Source organism: Bufo bufo, chromosome 8 (assembly GCF_905171765.1).
Source record: "Bufo bufo chromosome 8, aBufBuf1.1, whole genome shotgun sequence".
NCBI lineage: Eukaryota > Metazoa > Chordata > Amphibia > Anura > Bufonidae > Bufo > Bufo bufo.
Window position 1 is genome coordinate 155,493,848 of NC_053396.1, and position 19,594 is coordinate 155,513,441.

Sequence of the window (19,594 nt, forward strand, 5' to 3'; positions counted from 1 at the left end):
GGAACGGCCGCGCCACCAGGTCGTTACCTCCCACGTGCAGAACTAAAACCTCGGGTGCCCTGTCTTGCCTTGCAAACCTGTGAACCTCCGGCAACACCCCAGCCCAAACCATACCTCGTCGCCCTATCCACCTCACCACCGCCACGGACCTCGAGAACCCTAGTTGCTGACCGTCCGGCCGAACCGCTGCCCGGACGGCCCCCCAAAAGACATACGAATGCCCGAGGATCCAAACTAGGGCCGGCACTGCATCTGCAACGAGAAACAAACCCAAGAACAAACAATAATGACATTGCAAAACACCATCCACCTATCCTACCCTGACCCCCCCCCCCGGCCGCTCCCTCACAGACTATGCAATCTAATGTATGATCTAAACCGCACAGACTCCCAACGACCAATCCTTTTTATAATTTCGTCGCCCAACCCCCACCTCGCCGCCTCCGTTGCCGCCCCTATCCTAAAAGAATGACTCGAGTACCCCTCCGGCCCCAAGCCCAAACGAACCAGGCATTTTGAAAAAACCGCCGCAAACTGAAAACGCGACAAAAAAGAATTATCCTCATGCACCAACAGTGGCGACATCCCACTCCTCCTGTCCCCCCAGTAATCCCGTAAACTCCTCACTGGGCACATGGTGCAATCCGGGACCCCAAACAATACCACTCTCCGACCTCGACCTTCCGCATCCGTCTTGGACCGGCGAATAACGAATTCCAATCTGTCATGGAACAACTCCACATCCGCCATCTGTAACCCCCCAGCCCTACGCACTGACGGACTCACCAACTCCCCCACCCTTAACGCCCCAAAGAACGCCAAGGAAAATGCCAACCGGAACAACCGAACCTCTGAGGCGGAAAAACACACCCCCCCCAGCTGCTCCCCCAACTTCAACAATAACCCGAAGGACACCGGTCTCCTGTTATCCCCTCCCGTACTTGCCCTTCGCCACCCTTTCATCGCCCGCATTACCAAAAATGACTTAGTTACATCCGGCCGCTGCCTACACTTAAAACCGAATGCCAAACCGGCCATGCAATTATTCATCCTAGACACCGACCACCCCTCTTCCCTACAGTGCCCCACAAACAACAACATTGGGACCTCTAACTCCCCATCCCCCACATCCAACTTACTGCACCAATCCTCCCAGTACTGCCAAGATTTCCGATATAACTCCCACGTCCTAGGTGCCAGCGATGCCTGAATAAGCTTTGCTACCATTCGTCCAGTACCTCCCATAGACAACTCGGGCATTCCCTCCCAAACTCTTCCGCCTCTGGAGCCAACTGCCGGAAACGGTCCCACTGTGAACGAGAAAGAGCGTCAGCAACCCCGTTATCCACTCCCGGCACATGAACCGCCACCACCCAGGCATTGATCAACAGACACTCCAACACCAACCGTTGCAACAACCTCACCACCAACTCCGACGAAGCCGACAACCCATTAATCGCCTGCACCACCCCTAGGTTATCACAGTGGAACCGAACCTTCCTATCTCGGAACTTGTCACCCCACAAAACCACCGCCACTACAATAGGAAACAACTCCAACAAAGCCACATTCTTCACCCAACCTCGCTCCACCCAACTGTCAGGCCATTGACCCGCACACCACTGCCCCCGGCAATAAACCCCAAAGCCCTTGCTACCCGCTGCATCCGAAAACAACTCGAAATCGAAAGAATTCACCACATCACCCATAAACAACGAGCGACCGTTATAACGCTCCAGAAAGGAACTCCACACCCTCAAGTCCGCTCGCAATTCCTTACCTAAACGCACATAATGATGTGGCGAAATCACCCCCCCCGTTGCCATAGCCAACCTCCTACAGAACACCCTCCCCATAGGCATGATCCGGCAAGCAAAATTGAGTTTCCCGAGCAGCGACTGCAGTTCCCGCAACTGCAATTTCTTTAAACGAGACGCCCTTGCCACCTCTCCCCTCAAATCCTCCAACTTATCTAGGGGCAACCTACATTCCATCCTACCCGAGTCAATCACTATCCCTAAAAAACTCAACTCTGTAACCGGCCCTACCGTCTTATCCGTAGCCAACGGGACCCCAAAGACCCCAAACAACGACTCTAAAGTATGCAACAATAAAGCGCACACCCTAGAACCCGACGGACCAATACATAGGAAATCATCTAGGTAATGAATGATGGATTCACACCCCGCCGAGTCCGCCACCGCCCATTCCAAAAATGAGCTAAACGCCTCAAAATACGCGCAGGACAGGGAACAGCCCATAGGCAGGCACCTGTCCACAAAAAAACTCCCCCCCCCAATAACATCCCAACAAGTGTAAACAGTCTGGGTGCACCGGTAACAACCGAAACGCCGCCTCTATGTCAGTCTTTGCTAACAGCGCCCCCCTCCCAAACTTCTTAACCCACTGCACTGCCGCATCAAATGAGGTATAGACCACCGAACACAAGGCGGGGTCAATACCGTCATTGACCGACGAACCTTTCGGAAAAGACAGATGGTGGATAAGCCGAAACTTACCCATCTCCTTCTTCGGAACCACCCCCAATGGTGACACCCGCAAATTCGGCAATGGTGGAGCCGAAAAGGGGCCCGCCATCCTGCCTAAACTGACCTCCTTGCCCAGTTTCTCAGTCACCACCTCCGGATGCTCCAATGCTGACCTCAAATTTTTCCTAAGCAAAACCGCTTCACACTGAACAAACGGGATCCGAAAACCAACTGAAAACCCATCCCACAACAACGCCGCCGCCTCTCTATCCGGATACCTGTCTAGAAACGGGCCCATCCTTCCCAGACGTACCGGCGTCTCCCCCTTTGCTATTGAAATCCCCCCCCCTCTGTCTGTTCCCCCTAAAGCATCGCGCTGCACCGTGAGCCCCCCCACACACTGAGCACTCGTGCTTGAATTTGCACTTGGCTCCGAATTTACATGTTCCATCATTAAATGCGAAACACAGCCCCTTTGCTGACGCTGACGCAACATTAGACTGCCCACTACCTCCTGCCTCCCCCCGAAAGGACTGGCCCTGTCTCACTGGCGCAGTAACCTTCAACCACAAAGCTATATCTTTGTGGTCCCACTTAATCTCTGGCCTCACCGCCTTCCGCTGTCGGAACTGTTCATCGTACCGCAGCCACGCTATTCCCCCATACACCCTGTACGCCTCCCCAACTGCATCCAAATAGCAGAACAACGCCGAACAGCACTCCGGCGCCTTCTCCCCAATTACGCTCGCTAATATCGCGAACGCCTGCAGCCAGTTTGCAAACGTACGCGGTATCAGGCGGTATCTTCGCTTCTCTTCCTCCTCCTTCTTACCCTCATCCCGTCTCACTCTATCCAAATTAAATTTATCTAGCGGAAGCAAAGAAAAAATCTCTACATACTCCCCCCTCCAAATCTTTTCCCTCACCTCCTGCTTCAAATGAGCCCCCAAAGGGCCCTCAAAGCACACATAAACTTCACCCCTTGCCCTATCATCCAACCGAACTGTCTCCTCCTCAACCGCGCCCCCCGCCTGCGTCTGCACCGACGACGACACAGTCCCACCACTCACACTGGCCCCCCCAACCCCGCTCGCTCCCCCAGAGGGCCCGGACACCCCCCACGCTGCTAACGGAGACGCCCCCCCCCGTACCCCATCCTGCAAGCAAACCTGCCAGCCCCCCCAACAACTGCCCCAAACCTCTGCTAACATCTACTGGGGACCCCCCAACACCCCCAGCCCCCCCAACAAACTGTGCAAGTGTTCCCCAAGAGGCCTCACCTGGCTGCCTGGGTGCTGTGTCCCCACCAGCCGACAATCCGGACTCCAGCAGATCCATCCTCTGCGTCGCCGCCTCATCTTCAAGTCTCCTAGCCAGGCCCAGGCTAGAGACGTCAGGCCCTCCATCTTCTTGGGCTGCGACGGAGTGGGCGGGGCTTCCTCCTATGCGCGCCGAAATCACTTCAGACAGGGGCCTGCTGCCGGACACCGGAACGACTGCAGCAGCCCCGCTCCTCCCGCCGACTCGTCCACGCCGAGGGGTCTCAACCTCCGGTCCTGGGCTGACGACCCCCGCTCCTGGTCCTTCTCCCACGCTGTCGATCACCGCAGAACGAGGTGACCGGGCCCGGCCACCCCGCAGGCTCCGCCTACTATTCGGATTCCTCCCACGCCGGGGGGTACTGGAGGAAGCGTTCCCCGCCGACCCCCGGCGTGGAGGGTCCCTTGAGGGGCTCCGCTTGCGGCGCTGAGCCTTGGGAGGGGGCTGGGCAGACTGAGAAGCCTGCGGTCTATAGCGCGCCGGCGGCCTGGCCCGCCGCGGCCGGATCAACTCTGGCTGAGGCCCAGCTGGAGCCTCAGCCGCCCCCTGGAGCATCTGCTGTACCTGCGCCTGAATCCAGTCGGCGCCGCAGACCTCCGCTGCTGCCCTCAAACGAGCGATGGTCTCCTCCAGCTGCTCCATTTCGGTCACCAGCTCAAGCACAAGGTACCAGCTCTTTTGGATCCTGACAAAATGGCCCCCGGTCTCACCTCAGCTACCCTATTTAACCCTATAGCCACACCCCTAAGCTTAAACCACCCAATCCCCCCATTTCCAACCAAACCCCCGTCATGCTGCCCTCCCCTAAGGCTGCGCCCCCAGTCCGGCCATGACTTTAAATCGCGTGAATACTTGTTGGAAATTTGTTCATATTTGGAACGGTTTATCAATAAACACTGGTCGATTTTAAATACTGGGCACAAGAACATCTCAGAATTCTCTAGTAGACCTTTAATGTCATACAGAAGGGCCCAGAATTTAAAGGACAAGTTGGTAAAAAATAATATCGGTTCACACAAAGGTACACAGCAAACATTTTTGGCCCCTAGGAAAAGTGGGAGTTATCCGTGCCTTCACTGTGTGAATTGTAAATACATGGTGACGGGTCGAGAATTTATACATCCAAGCAATGGGGTCTCTTATCCTCTTAAATTTTATTTGACCTGTGACTCATGCTACGTTATTTATGTTTTATGGTGCCCATGTAAGTTATTATATGTGGGGGAGACCACATGCGATTTTAAAACACGCATTAACCAACACCGCTACTCAATCAGAAAGAAACGCAAAGACCTGCCTGATTCCCACCACTTCGCAGACAAGGGACATGGTGAGAGTGATCTTCGATTTATGATTCTCGACCATGTCCCATTACCCCGCACAGGGGGTAATCGCATTAAAAAGCTGAAAAAACGCTAATCCGAGTAGATTTTTAAATTAAAAACAGTTAAACCAGGGGGACTAAATGTAGAATATAGACCCTGGCTATTTGTATGATCTCTTGATTGTTCCTGTCCTTGTCAGTGGAAGTGTTGAACAAACTGTTTTATTTTAATACAATATATTTTGCTAATATATTTTTATTTTCACTTTTAGGACCAATGGATGGAGGGGCTACACTCAGTGGTTGGTTGGATGCTTTGGATACTAGCGGTATATTCCGTGAGACTTGAATATTCCTTTGGAGCGCCTTTCGAATCAGTTTGTTTTAATAACGTTCACTACGGCCACCTCGGACATTATCGCCTGCCACAGGTTAGTGATGTGTGGGTGGGTTAGGGCTCTTTCACACTTGCGTTATTGTCTTCCGGCATAGAGTTCCGTCGTCGGGACTCTATGCCGGAAGAATACTGATCAGGATTATCCTAATGCATTCTGAATGGAGAGTAATCCGTTCAGGATGCATCAGGATGTCTTCAGTTCCGGTACGGAACGTTTTTTGGCCGGAGAAAATACCGCAGCATGCTGCGCTTTTTGCTCCGGCCAAAAATCCTGAAGACTTGCCGCAAGGCCGGATCCGGGATCAATGCCCATTGAAAGGCATTGATCCGGATCCGGCCTTAAGCTAAACGTCGTTTCGGCGCATTGCCGGACCCGACGTTTAGCTTTTTCTGAATAGTTACCATGGCTGCCGGGACGCTAAAGTCCTGACAGCCATGGTAAGTGTAGCGGGGAGCAGGGGAGCAGCATACTTACCGTCCGTGCGGCTCCCCGGGCGCTCCAGAGTGACGTCAGGGCGCCCCAAGCGCATGGATCACGTGATCACATGGATCACGTCATCCATGCGCATGGGGCGCTCTGACGTCATTCTGGAGCGCCCGGGGAGCCGCACGGACTGTAAGTATACCGCTCCCCCGCTCCCCGCTCCTACTATGGCAACCAGGACTTTAATAGCGTCCTGGGTGCCATAGTAACACTGAAAGCATTTGGAAGACGGTTCCGTCTTCAAATGCTTTCAGTACACTTGCGTTGTTACGGATCCGGCAGGCACCTCCGGCAACGGAAGTGCATGCCGGATCCCAACAACGCAAGTGTGAAAGAGGCCTTATGCGGGGAATAGCTGACGCTGGCCCTTGCTATTTTCACTTACACACACCGGGGGTTAGTGCGTCGAGAGACAGCACATCTTCCGTCATGTAACCTTGGGTGAATTGTCCTTATTTAGGTGGGCTTATCACATATTACTATGATTTGTTTACCTTCGTTTGATGCCACGGTCATGTGATACATCATGTGACGAGCTGCGCGATGTGTCACTCGGGGTCACATGATTTCCTTGAGTGACATCATGGACATGCGCAATTCAAGTTCCGGAACGCCGCATCCACGAGATTTTGCTTCATGCTGCTGTATCCACCTACCATCGAGTACGCCCAATTCCATGCTTGGCCCTCCTACCGTCTAAATCACGCAGGTGATAACTATTCATTATATATTACCACTTATGTAAAATATGTATGTTTTTTCTACACTACTACATTTGGACAAACTCTATTTATGGATTTATGTGCCAAATGATGTTGTCTTCCGATTATTATGTTTTCACATGCACATATGCGCTCTTCTGAGCCCATTTTTTGTATATTTTGTTGATTGATACTTGTATATGTTAATATGATGTGACCACATAAATATGCACTGTTCACTGAGATGTATTGCTTGAAAATGGTCCCAGAAAGTGGATCAAAACGTTGCATAGGTGAATAAAGGATCCCACTATTTTTTCACCTACTGGAAGTGCTGCGGTGTATTTATTCTAATTTTATATATATATATATATTCAACCATCATGACAAGGAGCATTCTTTTTTTAACATTCGCTCCTAGGGGTGGTTTGATGGCAAATGTTTCTTCACTGCAGATTTGCACTGAACATATTTCACTTTGTTGATGAAAGGAACCAATGAATTACAGAACAAATTTACCAATTTCAGTTCTAGATGAGAATAAGGCAACATAGTAACTCATAATGTTTCACAGCGTGGTCTGGCAGATAAAATGGATTTATTGAAGAACAAGTCAGTACACCTAGCATGTGCTTTTTCTAATTGAGAGGTTTCTGTTGTCACAAGCTGGGTGGCTCCCTACTAGTTTTTAAAGCTACCGAAGCCATATTCTTGTATTGTACCATGCAGTTAATATCCTATTCTAGGATCTCTAGCTTCATATAGCGCAAATTCAATCTTTGTGTATATATTATTCAGTGGTTAAAACCCTTTCAGTATGTTGTATTCTTGTCTGTTCTTATTGAAACCCAAAATTATACAATGAATATTAAAATGGAAATTTGATCTCGTATCATGGTTTCAAGAACATTTGATTTGTGGATATCCAACAGTTCTTATAGACCATCATCTCCTCAAAAAAAAAAAAAAAAAAAAACCTTAGAGGTTCCACGTGATCCAACTAATGTGAACTAGTGAAGTGAGTAAATTCACTGGACTAGATATCACAACAAGGAATAAAAATGATTTAGTTTGCACAATGTAAAATGGGTTTTAAAAGGGTATAATGATAACAAATGTTATATGTTATTTTGATTCTACTCGATCACTCTCTAGTTTCCCTCTACATTTGACATTCTTTAGGAATATTCTTGTAAAATGTAGATAATCACACATGGCCAGAGATACCTAAAAATAATTAAATACCTTTAAATAATCTTTATCATTGGTCATTTTAAAAGGAAATTGTGCCTAACCCTTCAAATGCTTATACCAACATACCACTAGTCTGGAATGATAATACCAGAAGTTCTCCAGCCAAATTACTATACAGGGCTGTGCTGGGAGGTTTGTCATATTGACCAGCCTAGTCCCGGCTGGTCAACCTGTCAGTCTGACTGGAAACTGAGAAAATCAGGTTTCTGTGTCCAATCCCAGAGCTAAGTGGGGGGTTTAAAACTGCTGGATCCTAATTGACTTGACTGTGATTTTGTTTGTATCGGGCTTCATATTGTACAACTTTATATTGACTTCTCTGGTCAACTGACTTCTGGCTTGTTTTTGGAATTACCCTATGGCTGCAGTTCCTGCTTATATCAACTCTCCTGGTAATTGACCTTGGCCTGCCTCTAGATGTACCTCTTAACTGCATTACCATGTCTGTCCCTCCTGATTTTTACCATGCATGCTTACTCCCCTTTGAACCTCTGTGGTCATTCTGGAAGGTCTGCCCCTAGTGTGCCCTGTACCAGCTTTCTGTTTTCTACTCCACAGACTTAACCTGACTCTCTATCAGGAAAGTTCCTCTAGCCTCATGGGAGGTTCTGGTTAAGAACCTAGGGGTAGTCTTAGCTTAATATTACCCAGATTTATTTTGGCAGGATAGTAGCAGTTTTGGGGTTCACTGGCTGTTGTCTGAAAGGTGATCTTAGTCTCCCTATCAGATAGTGTTTATAGTTCACCAACTTGTATGTGTAATTGTCAGTGGATGTGGACCCACTGTACCAACTAACTGGTTTTGGTTTAGGCTAGACCAAAGGGCATTTTCCTGGTGATCCCCTAGTATTCATCTGGACTGGACTGGATCTGGACTACGCTGCAGGGGAACCACTCAGCTGCTACCTGTTGGAATAGTCTGGTGTAGTTGGTAGCTGACCCACAGGGATTAAAGATACGATGCAAAGCACCAATGGGCTGGGCAATACTCATAGTCAGGAAAGAGGCCGAGGACAGAGCAGGCAGAGTTTGCACATATCCGTAAAACAAGTCTGAGATTGGGGCAGGCAGAGTTTGTGCATATGTATATGTAAATTTTATATTTTAAAGGTATTTCAAGGATATATATTATGGAGTTACATCACTCCAAATTGAATAAATTAAAGCATTTCTTTACATAAAGGAAAATAATATATATATATATATATATATATATATATATACAGTACAGACCAAAAGTTTGGACACACCTTCTCATTCAAAGAGTCTTCTTTATTTTTATGACTATGAAAATTGTAGATTCACACTGAAGGCATCAAAACTATGAATTAACACATGTGGAATTATATACATAACAAACAAGTGTGAAACAACTGAAAATATGTCATATTCTAGGTTCTTCAAAGTAGCTACCTTTTGCTCTGATTACTGCTTTGCACACTCTTGGCATTCTCTTGATGAGCTTCAAGAGGTAGTCCCCTGAAATGGTCTTCCAACAGTCTTGAAGGAGTTCCCAGAGATGCTTCACACTCTGCCCTAACCCCTGAAGACGCCGGTACACGGCGAAACATGTCGGGGGGCAGCGTGAAGCTTCAGTTTTAATACAGTACATTGTTGCAGCCTAACTAGTACAGGGATAATTGAAACATAGAGCCTACACTATACTGGCAGCGCGCAGCCAGTTAGGCACTAGTGATTCTAACCCTGCATCAATAAATCTGGTGGTGAGATTCCCAATAGAAAACTGCATAGACGAGATAGGTTGCGATGCACTGGAATTTTAAACATTTAGTTAGTTATAATTAGTACTATTAGAAGCATATTAATAAAAGTTAAGTCTTAGGTATATAAGTAAATGCTGGATTAACAGGTGTAATTTAGTCCTAGGGACACTAGTTAATTATGATTTGATTGTTAAAACACCGCATCCAGTACCAAGGGAAAGACTAGTCCTAGAAGCCCAGAGATGCTTAGCACTTGTTGGCCCTTTTGCCTTCACTCTGCGGTCCAGCTCACCCCAAACCATCTCGATTGGGTTCAGGTCCGGTGACTGTGGAGACCAGGTCATCTGGTGCAGCACCCCATCACTCTCCTTCATGGTCAAATCGCTCTTACTTTCAAAGTTTTCCCATTTTTTCGGCTGACTAACTGACCTTCATTTCTTAAAGTAATGATGACCACTCGTTTTTCTTTACTTAGCTGCTTTTTTCTTGCCATAATACAAATTCTAACAGTCTAACAACCAAATATGGGAATAGGTCTCCATTTGGGATAGGCATCTCCAACAGGTTGTTTCCTGGAGCTTTATGCATCTGGAGGGTCCATGGCAATGGGCTAATACCTGAGTGTTTTCTGTCTGGAAAGACTAATCCCAAGGCTGCTACTTTTTCTAACAAACTCCTTTGCATTCAGTTTTCTTTAAGGGGTTTTGCCATCTCAGACAATGGGGGCATATCACTAGGATATGCCCCATTGTCTGATAGGTGCGGGTCCCTCCTCTGAGACCCAGAGCTACAATGAGAACGGAACGGGGAAATGAACGGAGGGCGCCCTGCGTATGCGCAGCCGCCCTTCATTCATTTCTATGGGGCTGCCGAAAATAGCCATTTCCGTCTGCCCCATAGAAATGAATGGGAGCAGGGGCCACGCATGTGCAGTGCGCTCCCATTCACTTCTATAAGAGCAGTGCTTGGTGGTGGACGGACCCCGGGAAATCCTGTGTCCTCCAGCCACAGCTGTCCCTGCTCCGTTCTCATTGTAGGTGTGGGTCCCAGAGGTGGGACCCGCACCTATCAGACAATGGGGTCATATCCTAGCGATATGCCTACATTGTATATGATGGGAATACCCCTTTAAGTAGGCACAGTTATGAAATATGGGCTTTTGCCCATTTTGCCAATTAACAGAAGAAAATAATTGTGCATTACAGACCCAGGTTTAGCTTAGTCAGTCAATAACCATGTTGCTTCAATGTCATCAACCTGAATATGTACCGAAGTAATATTCTTGAGGGCACTGGAATGTGTACAGAGTCTCATAAATATTTCACTCCGTCTCTTCCAAATCCTTCACTTCCTCCTGACAGATAATAAATGTTGTGAGATAGACTAAGACTTTCATTTGATTTTAATTTCTCTGACCCGTCTTCGAATGCTCCAGGTCCTGCCTCCAGCTCAGTGCTTGTAATGGATGTAACTATTTTATTGAAAAAATCCTGAGTTCTCATTTTGAAAAACTAATCTTGTTGAAACTGTTCTTCTCACATTACAAAAGTGTCAGCAGATTTTTAATATCTGACAGAGCTTCTGGGGGATCAGGATGTATTGGGGGAAGAAAAAAAAAAAAATCACTGTAGAATTGCAGTGGCCAATATGGCGGAACTGCTCAGACCCCAAACACTGTAGCGTGTTTCTCATTGGGCGAGCAGTCCCATCGCATGTGAACCACAGAAATATTGTGGCAGATATGGAGGAGCTGCTCAAACCCCAAACACTGTAGCGTGTTTCTCATTGGGGGAGCAGTCCCACCGCATGTGGACCGCAGCAAACGACCATCCCGAGCAATAAATGCGTACAAAGGAGGACGCCAGCGCGGTCCACATGCACCACAGAAGCATCCTGCACAGGCAGAGCATTGTGCGGATGAAAATATAATTATATAAATCACTGAAGAAAATGCACCAAAAGGATATGTCACTGACTAAACTAGCTGGTCATACAAGCAGATATTAAAAGCTGAGACTTCCGCCAATATGTTCCTGTCAGGAAGATATCGGAGCCCATCATTGCACCACGTCACGGTCACTCAGCATGGCAAAGGGTCCTACCACTACGCTAACTGTGGTGTGAACACGGTCTGAAGGTGATGTGATCCAGCTCACAGCCCAGCCTGCACACAAATGCCTAGCAGGACAGCCAGTGCAATGTGAACAAAGCAGGACCGTGAGCCCCACCCATATCAGACCATGTGATGAAGGATTCCAGGTGCAAAGGAATGTTCAATTGCCAGATGAAGGCACATTCAAGACATATAAAACAAAATCACTGTAGAATTGCAGTGGCCAATATGGCGGAACTGCTCAGACCCCAAACACTGTAGCGTGTTTCTCATTGGGCGAGCAGTCCCATCGCATGTGAACCACAGAAATATTGTGGCAGATATGGAGGAGCTGCTCAAACCCCAAACACTGTAGCGTGTTTCTCATTGGGGGAGCAGTCCCACCGCATGTGGACCGCAGCAAACGACCATCCCGAGCAATAAATGCGTACAAAGGAGGACGCCAGCGCGGTCCACATGCACCACAGAAGCATCCTGCACAGGCAGAGCATTGTGCGGATGAAAATATAATTATATAAATCACTGAAGAAAATGCACCAAAAGGATATGTCACTGACTAAACTAGCTGGTCATACAAGCAGATATTAAAAGCTGAGACTTCCGCCAATATGTTCCTGTCAGGAAGATATCGGAGCCCATCATTGCACCACGTCACGGTCACTCAGCATGGCAAAGGGTCCTACCACTACGCTAACTGTGGTGTGAACACGGTCTGAAGGTGATGTGATCCAGCTCACAGCCCAGCCTGCACACAAATGCCTAGCAGGACAGCCAGTGCAATGTGAACAAAGCAGGACCGTGAGCCCCACCCATATCAGACCATGTGATGAAGGATTCCAGGTGCAAAGGAATGTTCAATTGCCAGATGAAGGCACATTCAAGACATATAAAACAAAATCACTGTAGAATTGCAGTGGCCAATATGTCTTGAATGTGCCTTCATCTGGCAATTGAACATTCCTTTGCACCTGGAATCCTTCATCACATGGTCTGATATGGGTGGGGCTCACGGTCCTGCTTTGTTCACATTGCACTGGCTGTCCTGCTAGGCATTTGTGTGCAGGCTGGGCTGTGAGCTGGATCACATCACCTTCAGACCGTGTTCACACCACAGTTAGCGTAGTGGTAGGACCCTTTGCCATGCTGAGTGACCGTGACGTGGTGCAATGATGGGCTCCGATATCTTCCTGACAGGAACATATTGGCGGAAGTCTCAGCTTTTAATATCTGCTTGTATGACCAGCTAGTTTAGTCAGTGACATATCCTTTTGGTGCATTTTCTTCAGTGATTTATATAATTATATTTTCATCCGCACAATGCTCTGCCTGTGCAGGATGCTTCTGTGGTGCATGTGGACCGCGCTGGCGTCCTCCTTTGTACGCATTTATTGCTCGGGATGGTCGTTTGCTGCGGTCCACATGCGGTGGGACTGCTCCCCCAATGAGAAACACGCTACAGTGTTTGGGGTTTGAGCAGCTCCTCCATATCTGCCACGATATTTCTGTGGTTCACATGCGATGGGACTGCTCGCCCAATGAGAAACACGCTACAGTGTTTGGGGTCTGAGCAGTTCCGCCATATTGGCCACTGCAATTCTACAGTGATTTTGTTTTATATGTCTTGAATGTGCCTTCATCTGGCAATTGAACATTCCTTTGCACCTGGAATCCTTCATCACATGGTCTGATATGGGTGGGGCTCACGGTCCTGCTTTGTTCACATTGCACTGGCTGTCCTGCTAGGCATTTGTGTGCAGGCTGGGCTGTGAGCTGGATCACATCACCTTCAGACCGTGTTCACACCACAGTTAGCGTAGTGGTAGGACCCTTTGCCATGCTGAGTGACCGTGACGTGGTGCAATGATGGGCTCCGATATCTTCCTGACAGGAACATATTGGCGGAAGTCTCAGCTTTTAATATCTGCTTGTATGACCAGCTAGTTTAGTCAGTGACATATCCTTTTGGTGCATTTTCTTCAGTGATTTATATAATTATATTTTCATCCGCACAATGCTCTGCCTGTGCAGGATGCTTCTGTGGTGCATGTGGACCGCGCTGGCGTCCTCCTTTGTACGCATTTATTGCTCGGGATGGTCGTTTGCTGCGGTCCACATGCGGTGGGACTGCTCCCCCAATGAGAAACACGCTACAGTGTTTGGGGTTTGAGCAGCTCCTCCATATCTGCCACGATATTTCTGTGGTTCACATGCGATGGGACTGCTCGCCCAATGAGAAACACGCTACAGTGTTTGGGGTCTGAGCAGTTCCGCCATATTGGCCACTGCAATTCTACAGTGATTTTGTTTTATATGTCTTGAATGTGCCTTCATCTGGCAATTGAACATTCCTTTGCACCTGGAATCCTTCATCACATGGTCTGATATGGGTGGGGCTCACGGTCCTGCTTTGTTCACATTGCACTGGCTGTCCTGCTAGGCATTTGTGTGCAGGCTGGGCTGTGAGCTGGATCACATCACCTTCAGACCGTGTTCACACCACAGTTAGCGTAGTGGTAGGACCCTTTGCCATGCTGAGTGACCGTGACGTGGTGCAATGATGGGCTCCGATATCTTCCTGACAGGAACATATTGGCGGAAGTCTCAGCTTTTAATATCTGCTTGTATGACCAGCTAGTTTAGTCAGTGACATATCCTTTTGGTGCATTTTCTTCAGTGATTTATGTATTGGGGGAAGGCATAGTTTACACAGTTGTTGTCCTATCATTTTATTAACAATCCAAATAAATTGGACCTAAGTTACAGGTATTAATATCAAAATAGAGACATGGTAAAGAGATTATTAGAGAACATGTATGATATTTCAGGCCTCAATATGATCCCCAGAGTCACTTGTCACTTTGACACTTTATTCCCTGAAAAACTGTGCAGTTCAGAAGATACGTCCTCCTTCCTTAGGGATCCTTGAGAAAGACGCAAAGGCACAATCGGCGTTGACATGGACATTTGACACATGGACTTGCGCATACCAATAAAACAGGACTACCATCCTCGAGTAATTTAAAACATTATAAAAGTTACTACAAGTTGATTTAAGGACTGACCATGAGGGAACTGAAAGCAAACTATGTAATTAAAGGAATACTCTGGTCATATCCAATTATGGATAGGGATAACCATTAAATCAAGGGAGTCTGACTAGTGTTGGTCGAGCACCAAAATGCTCGGGTGCTCGAGTAGAACACCTCGGGAAGATTGGGTGCTTTACACAATGGAAGTCAATTGGAGAACCCGAGCACTAAACCAGGCACCCCCTGCTCTAAAGAGGGGAGGGTGTCTGGTTCATAGTAATAGGTAAGAAATTGATGGAAACACCACTGAAATGGTTTGGGAACAGCATGGGAAGGATGTCTGGATGCATCTTGGACTCCCAGGTCGCTGCCGGAAACGATGTTGTTCGAGTAGTATGCCACTTTTACAGACTGACAATAATACGCACCAAACCAAAGATAAAATCGATTTTAGAGGAAAAATTGTTAGGAAACATTCTTTCTTGTATATTTACTTGTATATAAAGTGCAAGTGCTGCCAAAAATTGCAAGGAAGAGGCACTCCGATACAACCTGTATATCACATAAAACATTAGGGGTGAGAGTCTACTGCTGAGCTGACCATCTAAAACATTAGGGGTGAGGGCCTACTGTCGAGCTGACCGTCTAAAAAAATGTTGTGGGCAAGGGCCTGCTGCCGAGCTGACAACCTAAAAATGTAGGCGTGAGGGTCTGCTGCTGAGCTGACCATCTAAAACATTTGTGGGCAAGGGCCTGCTGCCAAGCTGACCATCTAAAAAATGTTGTGGGCGAGGGCCTGCTGCCAAGCTGACCACCTAAAAATTTAGGGGTGAGGGTCTGCTTCTGAGCTGACCATGTAAAACATTTGTGGGCAAGGGCCTGCTGCCAAGCTGACCATCTAAAAAATGTTGTGGGCGAGGGCCTGCTGCCAAGCTGACCACCTAAAAATTTAGGGGTGAGGGTCTGCTTCTGAGCTGACCATGTAAAACATTATGGGCGAGGGCCTGCTGCCGAGCTGATCATCTAAAACATTTGTGGGCGAGGGCCTGCTGCCAAGCTGACCATCTAAAAAATGTTGTGGGCGAGGGCCTGCTGCCGAGCTTACCATCTAAAAATGTTTGTGGGCAAGGGCCTGCTGCAGAGCTGACCATCTAAAAAATGTTCTGGGTGAATATTCGAATTGCTAATGTTAATCGCCAATATCGCTACTTCGAGAATTTGCGAATATTTAGAATATAGTGCTATATATTCGTATTCGCGAATAGTGTTGATCGCAAATATTCTAATCGTGAATGTATTGCGAATTTATCGCGAATATTGGCACTTAGCAACATCCCTTGCAACTAATAGGAATGTTGTCTACCCTTTAGTGTTGATTGCAAATATTCTAATCGCAAATATATTAAATTGCCTATTTTTGCAATCAAGAAAATAATGACTGGAGATCACGAATTCTCGAATTTGAGAATTTATGGCAAATATTCAGCCCAAAATTTGCTAAATATCGCAAATTCGAATATTGCCTATGCCGCTCATGATTACTCATCATCCAATTCGCGCTGAGAAGACGAACTGAGGGTGGTCTGGCTATCACCCTGTGTACTTTCTTCCCCCATTTGCACCTCTTCCACATGCAAAGTGTCCGTCTTAATTGTGAGCAGAAACAGAAGTGGGATGGTTACACTGATAATAGGGTTATCGCCGCTCACCATCTGTGTTGATTCCTCAAAGTTGCATAAAACCTCACAGAGGTCAGGCATCAATGCCCACTCGTCGCTTGTGAAGAGCAGAAGCTGACTGGAAAGGTGACGACCATGTTGCAGCTGGTATTCCACTACTGCCCTCTGCTGCTCACAATGCCTGGCCAACATGTGAAAGTGGAGTTCCAGCGCGTACTCACATCGTACAACAGTCGGTGAGCTGGCAATTGCAAGCGCTGCTGCAGTGTTGCTAGACTGGCGGAAGCTGTTGATGACTTGCGGAAATGGGCACACACGCAGTGCACCTTCACCAGTAGCTCAGGCAAATTGGGGTAGGCTTTGAGAAACCGCTGAACCACTAGGTTGAACACGTGTGCTAGGCATGGTATGTGTGTGAGCTTGCCGAGCTCCAAAGCCGCCACCAAGTTACGGCCATTATCAGACACAACCATCCCTGGTTGTAGGTTGAGTGTCGAGTGCCACAGCTCAGTCTGGTCCATTATCGCCTGCCACAGCTCTGCGGCGATGTGCGGTTTGTCACCTAAGCAGATCAGTTTAAGCACGGCCTGTTGCCGCTTCCCCACTGCAGTGCTACACTTCTTCCAGCTACTGACTGATGGCTGACTGGTGCTGCAAGATGATAATTCATAGGTGGAAGTGAAGGAGGAGGTGGAGGAGGAGAAGAGGGGTTTCAGCCACTAACGTAGGTGGCGGCGGAAACCCTGATGGAACTAGGGCCCAAACCAGACTGCGGAACACCTACCCCTTGGCAAGGGAGATTGCCGCAAGGGGGTGCTCCGGGGAACAGTTGCAGGCCTGTTTGGTGTGGCCTGCCTTCTCCCTTTTGCCACCCCACTGCCTCTTCCAGCCTGTTGCGGTGCTGCGGATCCCTCCCCCTCTGTACTGCTGTCCTCTATCGGTTTGCCACCTTCCCAGGTTGGGTCAGTGACTTTATCGTCCAGCACCTCCTCTTCCACTTCCTCACTCTGTTCATCCTCCTGACTTGTTGATCTAACAACAACCTCAGTTATTGGCAACTGTGTCTCATCATCATCATCCACCTCGTGAAACACTAATTGACATTCCCCATCCTGTTTTTCTTCTGACTGTGGATGCTCCAGAGTTTGTGAATCAGGGCACAAGATCTCCTCATGTCCCTCTTCAAGCGGGCTTGGCGAGAGGCACAAATTAAGGAATGGCGATGAAAACAGCTCCTCATAATATCCGAGTGTGGGATCACTTGTTTGCCAAGACTCTCCATGGTGGGTGGAAGCAGTATCAGGGTGAGGATTCTGTTGACCAGACTCTTGGCTAAGGAGACTGGACTTTGTGGAAGACGGGGTGGTGCTTAACCGACTGGAAGAATTATCTACTGCAATCCAACCAACCACCTGCTGGCACTGGTCTGACTTCGAGAGTGGTGTCCTGCGCCGCCCTGCAAACTGGGACATGAAACTAGGTATCGTGGATGAGTGTGTTTCTTGTGCTCTGGCAGCAGGCACAGTTTTACCGCGTCCAGGTCCACGGCTAATGTTAATAGCGAAAAAATCAGCAGCACGGCCACTTCCCCGTCCCTTACTGCTCGCCTTGAGCATATTAAATGTTATATATGCTTGCAAGTATGTCACACATACAGTAGCTCAGGTTTTGTAAGTGTATGCACAAATACAGTACACAGAATGTCACAGATATTTTTAGGATGCGCACACGTTAAACAGGAGGTATAGTGCAAGTAATGTCGCTGTCACCACCGCCTAATAAAAAATAACACTGAATGAATGTCAATGATATTTAGAATGCACAAACATTATACAGGAGGTATAGCGCAAGTAATGTCGCTGTCACCAGCGGCTAATAAAAAATTACACTGAATTAATGTCACTGATATTTCGGATACGCAAACATTATACAGGAGATGTAGCGCAGGTAATGTAACTGTCCGCAGCGGACACCGTCTACAGAAAGAGTACACTGGATGTCACAGATATTTTTAGGCTGCGCATATGCTAGACAGAAGATGTAGCGCAGATAATGTCGCTGTCTGCAGCGGTCAAACAATTGCAAGCTATTTAGCACAGGTTGCGCTAAAAATATATATTGCTGCCAGATACAACTATAGTCCTTAAAAGAACTTTTGGGTCTCTAACAAGTTTTAGCAATTTAGTGTAGGTTGCACTAAAATATATATTGCTGCCACACAACAATAGTCCTTAAAACAACTTTTGGGTCTATAACAAGTATAAAAGCTAAAATATTCCTATTTCACTCCATACACTATCTCTCCTTTCGGCTCTCCAGCTCTCCCTGACTAAGACTGAGCCGAACACGTGTCATTGGGTGCTATATAGCACCCGGTGACGCGTTCCGGCCAGCCAATCACTGTAATACCAGTAGCCAACATGGCTATGGCATTACAGTGAATGGCAGTACTTACCTGCACGTTTATTGGCTGAGTAGCAGCCAACAAACATGCAGGGAGGAGACTCGAGGGTCGTGCTCAAGCACATGCAGTATTCGGCTGAACCCCGCGATGTGCCGAGCATTGCAATGCTCGAGTCAAATTTGTGTTCGGCCATGCATGCTCACCCAACACTAAGTCTGACCGCTGAAACCCTCACTGATCATGACAATAGGAGCACTGTACCTGGTAGGACCCCAAGAACAAGTGGAGCAGCTGACTGAGCATACACCATGCTGCTCCCTTCATTATCTATGGGACTGTGGGAGATAGTTTAGTACTACTCTACCATAGAGAATGAAGGGAGCAGCATGGCCCATGCTTGACCATTTGCTCCATTCATTTTGGGGGCCCCATGAAGTACAGGACACTATTAGTGATGAGCGAGCATCAAAGTAAAAAAGTATTCGGGTGTTCGGCCAATATAAAAAAAAAGTTAGAAATTGATAGAAACCCCACCAAAATATTTTGAAAACAGCATTAAGAGGATAGCTGGATGCGTCTTAGACTCCTATTATGTATGACATACAATAGACAACCACACAAAGGCTGTATGCCAAAAGCCAGGTATGTGCAAGCCATCAATCTATCCATGAGACAG